Below are 6,000 nucleotides of genomic sequence, written 5' to 3'. Positions count from 1 at the left end.
ATATGAAATGAGATAGTCATAAGAGGGAGGTAGTGTGACATTTCTGTGTATCGGAGTATAAACTATTTTCGTTTATTTAAATTTACAATCATTTTGTCAACCGACGATCAACATGACAATCCATGATTTATATCCTTCATGTTATAACTCCATACTTTTATTTCCACATTCGACACTCTTTGCTCCATCGAAGGCTGAGAGACGCATGCGTGTACACAACGTAGGGTATGTCATGCCGGCACTTGCTTAGAATGCTGGACACGTACGTATAATCTTATCATCGCGCCAACCAGTAGCAGAGCCGCACATAATGCTGACAGCGAAGTTTTGAACATGTCAGTGGATACCATGGGCATGAATGTGGAACACATCATGAATCTGAATGTAGATGGAATCGAAATCTAACCGGTAACAGTGACGTTTGTAACAAATACCTAAGGGTAGAAGGAGCTAATGTAGTGACATCTCCGAATTACAATTTCACTTCCTTCCTTAATTCTATCTCGATGGCAGTGACGATGACATTAAATATGGATCGTAGAGAACAAACAATGCTAAGAATTGAGCCAATATTGGTGTTGATAGCTGGTAGGTGGCAGTGGTTATTCACTGCATGATTTGTTGTAATTGAGCAACGAACAACATGGGTTTAACTTGTTTTCTCTTCCATACATTTGGCTCAGTTGGTAAGAAACGTCTTCAGTGTCAAGGTCTCAAGTTCATCATCTGCGGGATGAACAAGAAGTGAATGAAGAATAACAAAAATAACATCACCAACAATAACAACAAACAAAAAGACGACGGAAAACATAAACAGCAAAAGAAAAATACCATCAACGTATCCATCCATCCAACCATGTGAATGGAGTTTGCAAGTGAGTGTATCGTAGAAGTGCTAGTAGACCATGGATACTACCAATTTACTGCCAAGAACCAAGAAATAGTGAAGAAAACAAAGAAGAAGAACTTCTATATTTGGCCAGTGATGGCAGGCAGGCAGGTAGGTTGGCATGAAACAAGCAAGCGATAACCATGTGCAAAACTTCAATTCCTTGCCAATCGATCGCCTGTTTCGGCAAGGTTTGTAAGTGCCAGTGTGATCGAGTATTGTCTAAAAATAGATTATGAATTTCATTACACGATAAATACCGATCATTAAACGACTAACTACAAGTAATTTAATTCCCTCCCTAAAAATGTATCAAAAAACAAAAACAAATCATAGCAAAGACAAAACCAATTTTACAATGTAGAAGCTAATCGCCCATGCAGCAACATTCATTCAAACAAAAAAGACAATGATTGAAGTGAGCAAATAAAGACAATATCTTCTGAAGTGTATTGATCTTCCGGGAGTGATGGAGCTTCTCCACAACCGTGTTACGAGTCAAGTAAAACAATTTGTTGACTGTGAGAAATATGTAATTGAGACGTCCCTTATCAACAAACTATATTTGTTTGTGTTGTAAAATGTATGGCGTAGAAGAAGTTGTATACGGGGTTGCCAGATTTTCTTTCTTTGCCACACACCGAAAAAAAAGTGAACAGTTTTATAGAAAGAATGAACTACCACACACGAAAATTGAACTAAATTTTACTCCACATTTTGAGATTTCCACAAAGCGTTGTTAAAACCAGGAAATTGTAATGCCCTGTTGTACTTTTTAACAGCAGTTCACGAAATTACATCATCTCATAGAAGAAAAAATTAACTAAAAGTAAAGAAGAAAATCATTGGCGCCAAATCATGACCATTTTAACCATACAGTAGTTCATTCTTACTATTTTTGGGAATCGTACGAAAATTTTCATTTGTTTTAGTTCATATTGAACTTTATACTCACGTTTAGTTCATACAATTTTTGAGACATAGTTACTTAAAAAAAGTAAGATTTCGTTAAGCTGTAGAAAATTTCGATAAAAATAATAAAATTTAACTACAAGCAAATAATTGTTTTCCAATAAAAATAAGTTAAATTTAGCGTTAGTTTAACTACGGAAATTTTTTCTGTGCATAATAACTATTTATTCCCAAATAATTTGCAGAGGGTGATAGCAATTAGACAAAATTAAGCAATAAATAAATAATCAATGTTTCGGAGCAAACAAACGTTCAAGTCTCAAATTAAAAAAACCTACAAACATTTTATTTGGCCTTCAATAACTTTTGTATTGATTCCAAGCCAAAGAAGCATGTAAGTCAAAATATATTTACAATGCAATAAGTTTACAAAGCTCAGGATTTCCTTTCTAAATACTGAGAAACAAATCTTCAGTTTTTCTTCATTGCAACATTCAAACTTGTCTTCAACTAAAGGGTGATTCTTTTGAGGTTAGGATTTTCATGCATTAGTATTTGACAGATCACGTGGGATTTCAGACATGGTGTCAAAGAGAAAGATGCTCAGTATGCTTTGACATTTCATCATGAATAGACTTACTAACGAGCAACGCTTGCAAATCATTGAATTTTATTACCAAAATCAGTGTTCGGTTCGAAATGTGTTTCGCGCTTTACGTCCGATTTATGGTCTACATAATCGACCAAGTGAGCAAACAATTAATGCGATTGTGACCAAGTTTCGCACTCAGTTTACTTTATTGGACATTAAACCAACCACACGAATGCGTACAGTGCGTACAGAAGAGAATATTGCGTCTGTTTCTGAGAGTGTTGCTGAAGACCGTGAAATGTCGATTCGTCGCCGTTCGCAGCAATTGGGTTTGTGTTATTCGACCACATGGAAGATTTTACGCAAAGATCTTGGTGTAAAACCGTATAAAATACAGCTCGTGCAAGAACTGAAGCCGAACGATCTGCCACAACGTCGAATTTTCAGTGAATGGGCCCTAGAAAAGTTGGCAGAAAATCCGCTTTTTTATCGACAAATTTTGTTCAGCGATGAGGCTCATTTCTGGTTGAATGGCTACGTAAATAAGCAAAATTGCCGCATTTGGAGTGAAGAGCAACCAGAAGCCGTTCAAGAACTGCCCATGCATCCCGAAAAATGCACTGTTTGGTGTGGTTTGTACGCTGGTGGAATCATTGGACCGTATTTTTTCAAAGATGCTGTTGGACGCAACGTTACGGTGAATGGCGATCGCTATCGTTCGATGCTAACAAAATTTTTGTTGCCAAAAATGGAAGAACTGAACTTGGTTGACATGTGGTTTCAACAAGATGGCGCTACATGCCACACAGCTCGCGATTCTATGGCCATTTTGAGGGAAAACTTCGGAGAACAATTCATCTCAAGAAATGGACCGGTAAGTTGGCCACCAAGATCATGCGATTTGACGCCTTTAGACTATTTTTTGTGGGGCTACGTCAAGTCTAAAGTCTACAGAAATAAGCCAGCAACTATTCCAGCTTTGGAAGACAACATTTCCGAAGAAATTCGGGCTATTCCGGCCGAAATGCTCGAAAAAGTTGCCCAAAATTGGACTTTCCGAATGGACCACCTAAGACGCAGCCGCGGTCAACATTTAAATGAAATTATCTTCAAAAAGTAAATGTCATGGACCAATCTAACGTTTCAAATAAAGAACCGATGAGATTTTGCAAATTTTATGCGTTTTTTTTTTTTTTAAAAGTTATCAAGCTCTTAACAAATCACCCTTTACATAGATTTAAAATTTACAATAAAAACGTTTAACTCTAAAAGAATTAGGCCTTCATTAAAAATATCGTTTGTTTGTCAAGTGAAAACCGTTATGCGAAAATTGCATTTATATTTGCAAAAGACAATGCCTTGGAGCTCATGAGTAAAATTGGGATCGATGAATCCAATGGATAAATGGTACAAAATATTTATTTATAATACATTCGGTTTTTATCAAATATAGCTATATTTCTTCCAAATTGCAGCAAATCGAATAAACAGACATAGATATAAATCAAATTTTGAAAATTCCTTTAGAGATCTCTACACCGAAACAAAAGTAAACTGTTTTATAGTAGGAATGAACTACCTACCACGAAAATTGAACTAACTGTTACTCGACATTTTGAGATTTCCACAAAGTGTTCTTAAAACCGGGAAAATTTAATGCACTGTTGTACTTTTTAACTGGAGTTCACGAAATTACATCATCTCATAGAAGAAAAAAATTAACTAAAAACAAGTATATATGGCCGTAAGTTCGGCCAGGCCGAAGCTCCACCATGGATTGCGTAGAAACTTCTACTGAAGAATGTCATCCACAATCGAATTATTTGGGTTGCGGTAACACTTGCCGATGGCAAGGTATCTTAAAACTTCCTAACATTGTAATATATACCACATAGTCCATATGTGGTATATATTAAACTAAAAAAGGCCGATTAAATACGTATATAAATAAGTTTAAAGTTTCTATAGAAATAAAATTTGGACAAAATTTTCTATAGAAATAAAATTTGGACAAAATTTTCTATAGAAATAAAATTTGGACAAAATTTTCTATACAAATAAAATTTTGAAAAAATTTTCTATAGAAATAAAATTTTGACAAAATTTTCTACAGAAATAACATTTTGACAATGTTTTCTATAAAAATTAAATTTTGGTAGATTATTTTTGACTCGAGTGGCAACCACGATCATGAACCGATATGGACCAATTTTTGTGTGATTGGGGATCGGCCATATATAACTATAGACCGATATGGACCAATTTTGACATGGTTATTAGCGGCCTTATACTAACACCACGTTCCAAATTTCAACCGGATCGGATGAATTTTGCTCCTCCAAGAGGCTCCGGAGGACAAATCTGGGGATTGATTTATATGGGGGCTATATATAATTATGGACCGATATGGACCAATTCTTGCATGGTTGTTAGAGACCATATACTAATCCCACGTACCAAATTTCAACCGTATCGGATGAATTTTGCTCCTCTAAGAGGCTCCGGAGGTCAAATCTGGGGATCGGCTTATATGGGGGCTATATATAATTATGGACCGATGTGGACCAATTTTTGCATGGTTGTTAGAGACCATATACTAACACCATGTACCAAATTTCTGCCGGATCGGATGAAATTTGCTTCTCTTAGAGCAATCGCAAGCCAAATTTGGGGGTCCGTTTATATGGGGGCTATACGTAAAAGTGGACCGATATGGACCATTCATGGTTGTTAGAGACCATATACTAAAACCATGTACCAAATTTCAGCCGTATCGGATGAGATTTGCTTCTCTTAGAGCAATCGCAAGCCAAATTTGGGGGTCCGTTTATATGGGGGCTATACGTAAAAGTGGACCGATATGGCCCATTTGCAATACCATCCGACCTACATCAACAACAACTACTTGTGCCAAGTTTCAAGTCGATAGCTTGTTTCGTTCGGAAGTTAGCGTGATTTCAACAGACGGATGGACGGACAGACGGACGGACGGACGAACATGCTCAGATCGACTCAGAATTTTACCACGACCCAGAATATATATACTTTATGGGGTCTTAGAGCAATATTTCGATGTGTTACAAACGGAATGACAAAGTTAATATACCCCCATCCTATGGTGGAGGGTATAAAAATAAAGAAGAAAATTATTGGCGCCAAACCATGACCATTTTAACCATACAGTAGTTCATTCTTACTATTTTTGGGAATCGTACGAAAATCTTATTTTGCTTTAGTTCATATTGAACTTATGTGTACGGTCATTGAACTTTATACCCACGTTTAGTTCATAAAATTTTTGAGACATACTTAAAAATAGTGAAATTTCATGAAGCTGTGGAAAATTTCGAGAAAAAAATAATAAAATTAAACTACTAGCAAATAATTTAGTGTTAGTTTAACTACGGACATTTTTTTCTGTGTACGCTGCAAGAAAATCATATAAAAATATTACGTCTAGATCCCAAGAAATGCAATCGATCTACGAGTATATAATTTCTTTATAATTTGTAATATATCTGCATTCGAATACCGTTCACATGGATATTCCCAAAATGGCATAGAAAATCTCCTCCTACGAAGATAATTCCCATCATCCATATTCCTT

This window comes from Haematobia irritans, chromosome 5 (genome assembly GCF_050003625.1).
Source record: "Haematobia irritans isolate KBUSLIRL chromosome 5, ASM5000362v1, whole genome shotgun sequence".
Lineage (NCBI taxonomy): Eukaryota > Metazoa > Arthropoda > Insecta > Diptera > Muscidae > Haematobia > Haematobia irritans.
This window is presented reverse-complemented; position numbering follows the sequence as displayed.